Below are 10,843 nucleotides of genomic sequence, written 5' to 3' on the forward strand. Positions count from 1 at the left end.
TTCTTATCAATTGCTTGTAACTATAGTAGAAACATTTAGGAATTAGGGCTGCCAATGAAAAAGACTCAGTGGATTCATATTTGACTAATAAAAATCCCTCTCTGTATTGTATCTACCCCCACCTCCAAAGAACAACAATGTCATTTCAATGAAGCCAGCAGGTTCCTCTAGGTTTCTGATAGGTCCATTCTGTCATCCTCCCTGATCTGAGGGAAGGAACACTGATCTGAGGGGAGGAGAAGAGTAGTTCCAAGATCAGAGCTTCTGAAGCCCCAGAGAAAATGAACCTGCATTTGCAAGACTCCCTAAGAAGAGAGCTCATACTCAAATGACGTTACCAGCGTATGAGGAAAATAGATGAATGAAATTTGTCCCACCAAGTGATTCCTGAAATCTGAGTCAGAAGTAAACCGTGAACTCCAAGGTCAAAAATCAAAGAAACAATGGCAATGAAATTAGACCATCAGAAGTTCAAAAATCTTTTCTTAGGACAGTACCTGGCAGTCCTTCTGCGTGCATAGAACTTCAGGCAAAGGCACTGTGGATTATATCAACATAAAACCCCTTTCCAAAAATCATCCAGGGCTCTTGCTCCTCTGGAGAAGCTCACAATCTTTTTTTGAATATGTTATCCTTTCTTTCTCTTTCTTTATAATAAAATAACTTTATGCTAAAATAAACAAGAAAATCTTGGTAATAGTATATAATCACATGTCAAGAAAGTCATTCATCAGAACCGAGTGAGTCTCATATCAGAAACAGAATGATGTTTAACATATGCACTTGATAAACATAATTTGCCACTTCACTAAACCGTTTTCAAAAATGAACAAAATGCCTGTATTAATGCTTCTCAAGATACAATTCCCCATGTATGTAAAAAAATCAGTATCATTTATTATTAGAAAGGTGAAAATTTAAATAATAATATGTTATATAACCCAGAAAAAGTGTCCTTATTCTTATGGATAATTTTAAGGGTTAACTGACAATTACATAAAGACACTCCATTTTTCTTACATATTCACATAGTAGCACCACAAGTAGCTTTTCTAAAATGCTAGATCACAGCCTAGGGATATATAATTTATATAATGGGTAACGTATTCCAAAAAATGTGTTCATAAAATCTAACAAAATCTCAGAAGACTATCAAGGTAAGAGACTGTGCCTTGGTCTAGAAGGAGCCAGAGTGCATGCTGCCTTATGCTGCCATCTTGTGGGTCTCTTTTCATCTTTTTTTTTTTTTTAAATCTCTATCTCCGTCTCTGTCTGTCTCTTTCTTTCTCTGTTTCTCTGTCTCTGTCTCTGTCTCTGTCTCTCTCTCTCTCTCTCTCTCTCTCTCTCTCTCTCTCACACACACACACACACACACACACACACACACACGTAGGAGCCTTAGCCTTACTGAGCTAAGCTTGGCCTTACATTTTTGCTCTCTACCCCAAACACTCACAGTTTTGTTGTCAGTCTTCTCCGTAGCTTCTATTTACTGACGAATCCACCAGAAAGTTCACTCAAAATTGATCAAACTCGAAAGTGAAACTAACTGCTGTGGGGTTCAAAAACCTTCTTCTGATTGGGTGAGAACTGTGTAGGACTGATGCCAATTCTGCCGAGCAATTAATAAAACCAAGTGATGGGGCCGGAGCCTAGTACCCTGTAGGGCGTTTGCCTTGCACGCAGCTTATCCAGGTTTGATCCTCCACATCCCATCTAGTCCCCGAGCAGCACTACCTGTGATTCCTGGGTGTAAAGCAGGAAATAACCCCTGAGTGTTGCCAGGTGTGGTCCAAAACCCAACCAAACAAAATAACATAAAAAAATGTCCAAACCAAGTGACACAGGAAAAACGTAGGAAGCTGTCCTGTGACTTCAGAACAGTTTCTAAATTAGAAAACCTCTTTTCTGACTTCCACTTTCTGACAGTCAGTGTTCTGACTTCAACTTCAGATCTATCTACATTAGCCCTTAAGCCTCCTAGGAATCTAAGAATCTTTCTGATCCATGTGACTTTTTTCTCAATGTTAAGTTATGATGTATATTAAGCACATCTATAATAACATGGAAAATAAGGTATAACATAAGCAGGGCTCATATGACCAGAAACCCAGTCTATCTGTCTCCTTCTCTCTCTGTCTGTCTCCTTCTCTCTCTGTCACTTGCTTTGCGCATGGTCAACCTGGGTCCAATTCCTGGTGCTGTTATTTCTTCCACTTTGACATATTATTGAAAATATTCATTACATATGTGTGTTATATACTTATATATATGTATATATAATTAATTATATATATACATATATATATATGCTTCCTCTTCCTCACATCTGCAAATATCATTTGGAGTATCATTCAGGAGAAAAACAAAGAAACTTCATCAAGATCTCCAGGAGAACAGAGGTAACACCATGAAAATCTTTCATTCAAGTATGTTTGTTCTTGAGGAAATGCCTCGTGTAGTCACACTTAGTCAGAAAGTAAACGTTAGTCATGGGAAATTCCATTTATAGGCCAGAATACTGAAGAGGTCTCTCTTTCCTCTTGGTGCTCTTTCTGCCACTTTCTTCCTTAGATCAGAAGCAGGAGAAGCAGGAAGTGGAATCTTACAGAGCCCAGGACACAAGAAAGATGAGTAGAGGCAGCAGGCTCTGAAGTCAGCAGAGGCAGAATTGCCTTTCTCTATATATAACCCGGGGAGTGGTCTTTCAAATTCATGGTGCTAGGAATGGCTTGACACACAGCCATGGGCAGGTCAAATAGAAGGTCAGGGCCAGGTCTGCCTGGGGCCCTAGTGCAGAGCTCATCGATGGGGCAGCACACGCCAATGACTCTCACAAATGCTTTAGGAGCTCAAGTGCCCCCCAGTTTAGGGGTAAGAGTTCCCTCTCTTTGGATCTTAGCACCGTCACGAGGAACTAAACTCAGGTGAGGTTGAAGTACCCTTGGGCTAAGAAATCAAAGCCACACTGAGAAAGGAAACAGTCGAGTGAGGCTCAGGATCAAACACCTGGTGCTGACACCCTGTTCTTGTCAACTTCGCCCTGACACTCCCTCTTGCGAGGCTTCGCTTCTAGGCCGCTTTGCAAGGTCGGGTCTTATCTGCTCCAGTGCCAGTCGCGATGCTCCACAAGTCTTCTTGTCACTTGTCACTTGTTATCCTGTTGCTGTCGATTTGCTCGAGTGGGCACCTGTGACATCTCCATTGTGAGACTTGTTGTTACTGTTTTGGGCATATCAAATACCCCATGGGTGGCTTGCCAGGCTCTGCCGTATGGGCGGGATACTCTCGGTAGCTTGCCAGGCTCTCTGAGAGGGGCGGAGGAATCGAACCTGGCTTGGCCGCGTGCAAGGCAAACGCCCTACCTGCTGTGCTATCACTCCAGCCCTCAAGTCTTCTTAAGAAAAGTAAAACTTCTTTTCCCCCAACATGACTTTTACTTCCTGTAACTAACAATTGGCAGACTGACTGCCAGGAGTAAGAAGAACTATTACTTCTCTGCAGCATGCCCACCACAGTGCAAAGAAAACCTAAACTAATCTTGTAACATTCCCTCTCATCAGAGCCCCTTATTCATGATAAATTCTTCAGGATTTTATATCCATTCATTCAAAATAATTTTCTTTCATATCTTCTAAAGTTCAGGGGGAAACAGCACTAAAAACAGACCAAAGTTCTGCCTGACACATTTGAATTTGCTGACTAAACTGAAGGAAAATATAAATGAGAACCGTTACCAATATGGAAATAGGGCTCAAGGGTCTCAGAGAAGGAGGACTTTGGGAAGTTCAAGATGTGGCAACTATTATACATGTTGTGAAATGATATAAGTCCAGCTTCACAGTGCAGGGAAACCCCCACAAACCAAGCCACTTCCTCAGACAAAGCAGAGTGAGTGGAGAGGTAAGGATAACATAGTCATTCTGTTTGCACAGTCAGGTGGCCCAGAATTCAGACTCAGGATCCAGAGCCTCTTCATTGTCCCTTGGCACATTTTCCAGACAAGCTTATACATTCCACATTTATTGGATTCTCTAATTATGGCCTAAAATAATTGAAAACACTGCCAACAATTCCCACCTCCTTTTCAGCATCACATCTGGAGTTGAATAATGCAAACACTCATTATTTCCTGGACCCTGTTCTATACACTTTCAACAGGTTGATGATTTCATTTATATTTGGGACATTCAATTAAATAGTAGTATTTAAATTAAATTAAAATGGGACAACTAAAGAGATTATTGACCTTTGACATAATGTTAATAGACATGTTAATAATGTTCAGTACTTATGATAACTAAACTTTCTGTCTATGGGTTTGTCAAAGAAACAGAAGTTAAGTAGTTGACTAATATGCCCCCCCCCACATACACATCTGTAGTATCTGTGAAATTTTTTAAAATTTAATTTTATTTTTAACTTTTATGGAGTTGAGCTGGAGTGATGGCAGAGCAGATAAGGCATTTGCCTGTACACAGCTGACCTGGGTTCGGTTCCTTTACCCCTCTTGGAGAACCCAGCAAGCTACCAAGAGTATCTCGCCCACACCCCAGAGCCTGAAAAGCTACCCCTGGTGTATTTGATATGACAAAAATAGTAACAACAAAGGCTCACAATGGAGACATTATTGGTGACCACTTGAGCAAATTGATGAGCAACAGGATGACAGTGATAGTGATTTTATGAAGTTGTTCATGATGATTTATTACATTCGATATTCCAATACTCATCCCACCACAATTGTACCTTCCCATCACCATTATTTACAGTTTTCTCAATTACCACTTATCTGGGGAATATTTGATGTCACACATCTTGATATCGCTCTAAAATTTTCTTTGTATCAAAGTAGAGCTCAGTAGCATTGTACGTGGTATCAATATTCTTATAGAAAGCCTTTGGTGCATTGAATGCCATGGCTGACTTCATGGAATAAGTGGAGTCCAGAGACTTAATCCATTACCTTTATCTCAACTCCCTGTCCCTTCTGAATTCATAGAGCTCTTACATGTTCAAGTTGTCTGTCACATCCTACACAGCAAGAAACATAGATGTTGGTATGGAACATAGCATTCCATGGGACCATTCTCTAGAAGGAAACTTTCCAAAGAATAAATACAACAGCTCCACACTCATATAATGATGGTTTCCCAGGGAATGATTCTCAGTGCCCTAGAATACTAACCATATGACTTAGTGCCACTAACCTTAGGGTGTTTTCTCCCTACAGCTGAACAGCTGTAGGAGCAGCAATCACATTAGTCTGCAGGTTACTTGGGGAAATGGACCAGGAATTTGCCCTTGTGCTCTGCAGGTTTTGAATCCAGCTATCTCCTTCTTTAGAGGATTCCATATTAGATATTCCTTATCACAAAGATCCTCTTTTGATGAATCCACATCAGGCCCTGGGACTGACTCACTAAAGTGGTGGCAGAGGTATAGCACAGAGGTAGAATGACCATTTTTCATTCTCAATCATGAGTGGGACTTCCAGTCAACTTATACAAATTATATTGAATAGTGAAAAGGAGGGTCTGGAGCCTTAAAACATCAGGGAGGGCATTTGCCTTACATGTGGCCAACCCGGGTTCAATCCCCAGCATCCCATATCGTCCTAACACTACTTACAGGAGTAATTCCTAAGTGTAGAGCTAGGAGTAACCCCTGAACATTGCCAGGGATGACCCAAAAGTCAAAAAAGAAAAAAAAAAGAGGGCTAAATATTTTGTAAGGAACTAGACCCCGAAACCCTTAAACTACCTAAAAGAAGGCCTACCTAACTTAGAAACAGACACAATAAACAAATGGGAAGGTTAGCAATCATCTTGGCTGCCCAAAATTATCCTCAACAAATCTTGCAAAATACATTTCAGGATAGAGTCTGCAATTAGGTTTATGTGCAGGTAATATCACAGTTTACTAAATGGCAGTGAAAGTTATTCCACAGTTCTCCTAGAACTACAATATCTACTATTTTTAGATTTTTATAAAGGCCATCTGTAGACCACAAATATCACCCTCTACATAGGATCATGTGTATAAAAGCAGCACTTTATATTTTATTATCATAATTATTATCTTTTAAATTTTATTTAATTATTGAATCATCATGAGAATGATTACAAAGCTTTCAGGATTAAGTCTCAGTCATACAATGATCCAACACCCATCCCTTCGCCAGTGCACGTTCCACCACCAAGAACCCCAGTATACCCCCTACCCCATCCTCCACCTTGCCTGTGTAACTGATGATTTTCACTTTACTCTTTCTTTACTTTGATTACATTCAATGTTTCGACAGAAAACCCACTATTATTATTATTATTTGGAATTTCCCCCCAACAATCAGATCTGCCAAAAAGGCATCATTTGATCATTTGTTTTCTATTATTGATAATGAAGAGCATATGAGGCCATGCAGCCGAGACAGCGGGCACGTGGTTTTGGATTTTTGGTATTTTAGTAATTAAGTCTAGAGTGATTTCTGCCAGAAGCTGCTGGGTTCCAAAATTGGTTTGTGTGCCTCTGGGGTCACCAGTCAGGAGCTAAGGGGCCATTCATGGGTGGCTGCTCAGGGTCTCATCTGGGCTGGGAGCAGTGTCGGTACTGCCCCTCCATCCCGAGATTTCCCACGCACCCCATCACTGCAAACTCGTACCTCTGTCCAATGGGCTCTGAAGGATGGCGGTTGCCATGCTGCTGACATTGAAAGGAGAGGCTGAGGGACAAAAGTCCTTCCCCTCCCGGGGTGGCACAGGGTCATAGCTTAGTTCACTTTCTAGACACATTTCTGCAAGAAGCTGCTGTTTTCCAAAATCGGTTTGTATGCCTCTGAGTCTCTCTCTATAGTCTTGGGCATTATATTTTGCTTGGATATTCCCACCACCGTTCAAGCCTGCCTTCTAGGGGCAGATGCTAGATCATCTATTTTCTATTGCTCACTTTGTATATCAAGAAAGGCAGTGCAGTTCAGAGAAATACTCCTGGTCCCCACATACCGGGACCCACGTTTGTAGAAACTCATGGTCTCCAGGATTCCATCTGGAGATGGTGGGGAGACTGCACCTCCTCCATCTGGGGCACCCTGGCGATATCGGCTCAGTTTGGGGCCCGGAGCATTCTCTGGCGTTGCATTGCCAGCCGGCCAGGATTCTTTAGGTTTTTTTTTTTTTAAGTTCTTCTGACTTTTCCCTCTCACTGCATCAGAGATAGATTGATTAATAAATAGATAATATTAAGTCCTACTCCTTGGCTTCTTCTGGCTTAGGAGTTTTAGAAGGTAGAAAAGGAGTTGTATTAGAAATTTTCCATGGATAGCTATAGCCTCTGAGGTACTAATAGGTGCAGTTTACTGAGGTTAGATAATGGGTGACATCCATATGTAGGGTGACATAACATGTGCAAGCAGCCCTCACCTTTGCTGCATCTTGTAACATGCCATCACGGCTCTCTCCAGTGCCTTACTGAGCACTCTAAACAGCAGGAAATATTTGGGAGTGAGAACTTTTGTGTACTTAGGACCAGAAGTAATATATGAAGAGAGAAACACTGTAGGGAAGTGTTTTCTTTCTCAGAGTTGCTTTGATTGATTTGCCCAAGGGGACTTTAACCCCACCTGAGTTAAGTTCCCCTTGACAGTGCTCAAGTTTAGAGAGAGGGAACTCTTACCCATAAACTGGGAGGAACTTTAGCTCCTAAGGCATTTGTGAGAGGCATTGGAGTGTGCTGTCCCATCTGTGATCTCTGCACGAGGGCCCCAGGCAGACCGGGTTCTGACCTTCTATCTGACCTGACAATGGCTGTGTTTCAAGTCATATCTAGCACCGTGGATTTGAAAGATCTCTCCACTGGGTTATAGAGAGAAAAGAAAAAATTCTGCCTAGATTCTGCCTCTTTCATCTGATCTTTCAGCCTGTATTCATTTTTTCTGTGTCCTTGTATCATTAAGATTACACTTCCTGGGGGCTGGAGTGATAGAACAGCGGGTAAGGCGTTTGCCTTGCACGCGGCCAACCTGGGTTCAAATCCCAGCATCCCATATGGTCCCCTGAGCACTGCCAGGGGTGATTCCTGAGTGCAGAGCCAGGAGTAACCCCTGTGCATTGCTGGGTGTGACCCAAAAAGCAAAAAAAAAAAAAAAAAAAAGATTACACTTCCTGCAAGATACTGCTCCTGGACTAAGGGAGGAAGTGGGGGAAAGAGCACCAAAAGGAGAGACCTCTTCAGTATTCTTCCCTGAAACAACATTTCTAATGGCGTAAAGTTTATATTTTCACTAAGCCTGTCTACATGAGTCATCCCCAAAGTAGGCACACTCAAAGGGAGGTTTTCATGGAGTTACCGTAGTTTTCTTGGCGTTCTTTGTGAACTTCCTTTTATTTCTCCTGAATGACATTCCACATAACATTGATAGAAACAGGGAAGTGGAAGATGGCAGAGAGAGAGAGAGAAAGACAGAGAGAGGGAGAAACAGAGACAGACAGAGATAGAGGACTTACCTGCCTTGGAGCCACTTGTATGTCCCTGGGGAAGTGCCTGGAGAATGGGCTTGCTAATGTTTGCCACAAGCACCCGTATGCCATGGTTGTTCATTTACCACTAGTTCCACCCAGAGGGCAGACATCTAACTACACACAAGGCCCGGTTGGTCTATAAGATAGTCTGCTCAGTACCCACCAGACACGTTCTTTCAATGCCATGCCTTTGGGTCTGAGTCAGGGATTCCTTTTTGCAGGAAAAGGGGAAAAGTTCTGGCCTCCATGTAGGTTTCTGAGTTTGTTGTCTGCCCTCACACAAAAGCATTTCAGAATAAGCTAGATAATGGCGTCAGAGAAATGCATTCAAGAGCCAATGTGGACTCTGCTGATTGGAGAGAGCAGAGAGACCCAAACCAGGTTAAGGGGCATGTGGACGGGAAGGCAATCTGGCTGACATGTCTTTTGCCCCAGTGATTGCTGATTGCCAAGGTTGATTGGCTTATGTGACTGACTAGGTGAGGGTCCCCTTCCTCCCTCACTGTCCCATGCCAGCTGTCCTGAAGCTGCATGCTCAGTCGATGAGGATGGCCTTTCCCATAATAGAAGGACCATTCTTAGGTCAAGGATACCTATGTAGCTGTGGTCTCCTGCTTATAATCTCCAAATAGCATTTTCAAGTTTAGGTTTATGCAGAACCAGAAAGTTGCTTAACTTAGCTAAGGAGGTTTTATAGGCTTTCCTCTAACTTTATCAGCTGTACTTTCTATGGAGATAAGAGCCTACACCTAGAGTGTTGTTACGGGAAGAACTTATGACTTTTACTGCTCTTTAATAACTTTATCACAGCTATTTGCTCTTGGTTTCTGTGCAGACATCTCCCGGAAGCATTCATGCCTTCTCTGGGCTGGGACTGGGGTTAGAATCTGACCCTCCCTTGTGTATGTCAAAGTATTTCCAGCTTCTTCATGCTTTGGGAATTCATTAGGCTGGTGACAGAATAACTTTAATATGCATTTTGGTTTAATTTCCTCCAGAGATACCCTTTGCTCTCATGACTCCTGCTTGCTCAATTTCTTTCATGACTGATTAAACGTCAAAGATTATAGTGCACACATTTCACAAGTTTTAGTACCTGGGACTGAATGAATTCCAATGTCAAAGAAAAAAAATGGTTTGAGATCTATTATGACTGAACGATATGACTTTGCATGGACTTCACATTGTATATATTCATTCATCAGTAGATGAGCATTTATGTTGTTTCCAGTTTGAGCAACCACAAATAATGCTGCCATATCTTACATTGTTTTTGTTGTAAGATATATTTTATGTTCTTGAGAACATATATACATGTTAAACAATTGCATCACAAAGTAATAATTTTGTTCAACATTTTAGGGAACTGCAAAAGTACTCTTCAAAAATATTGCATGTCTGAGATGAGGGCACAATTGTTGGATGCTTCTAAGCACATGTTCTGCGTGCTGAAGCCCACAGTTCAAAACACAGCACTGCCTATTTCCCTAAGCACCACCTTCCACCTGGAACAAGCCTGACCATCATTGGATCTGACCCCACGCCCCCCCCCCCCACACAGACACACACACTGTACATTTTACAGTCACAAACAAATTTCAGTTCTAATTTTCCCCACTATTGTTTCTTTAAAGAACATTTCCATTAGATGTGAAATAGCATCTTTTTGTGTGATTATTTTGAGTTTTACTTATGACTGTTGATTTGGCCTCTGTTAATATGTGTATTTGCATATTAACACTGATTGCTGCCAACTGGTCTTACAGTCCCCACCTTCAGGACTGGTCTCACAAAATGATACAAACAAACAAACAAAAAGAGCCCAAAAAGTTTTCAAAAGAAGATATTCTTTGAAAAGTTTGTCATATAATGCTTCTGCATTGTTTACACATTCTGATTTTTGATTTAGCATTAGCTTCTGTACCTGCAGGAATTTTTGTGTTGCAAAAAATCACCAGCCTGAATTACTGGTGCAGGTCTGATGCCCAGGACAGGCCCCCATGGCCCTCACAGTGGCAACTACCAACAGGGAGCACCCACGGGAGTCAGGCAACTCTAGGATCCAAACTTCACTTCTGCCTATCCCTCAGTCTTCCTAGTATCCCCCAGTCATCACTGTTTCTGTTTATTAAGGAAACTTGTGGGTTACTTTTATAATTGCTGTTACAACTGCATTTGCAATATGGAAAAGCTTTATTTTCAGGCAGTCATCTGTTTCTATTCTCCATTCAACAGCAATTCTCACTTGAAGATAAATAATTCACTTATTCTTGCTTTCTATTATTTTTATTGAGTCACCATGTGGAAGTTATTATTATTTAACAGAG

Source organism: Sorex araneus, chromosome 2, assembly GCF_027595985.1.
Source record: "Sorex araneus isolate mSorAra2 chromosome 2, mSorAra2.pri, whole genome shotgun sequence".
NCBI lineage: Eukaryota > Metazoa > Chordata > Mammalia > Eulipotyphla > Soricidae > Sorex > Sorex araneus.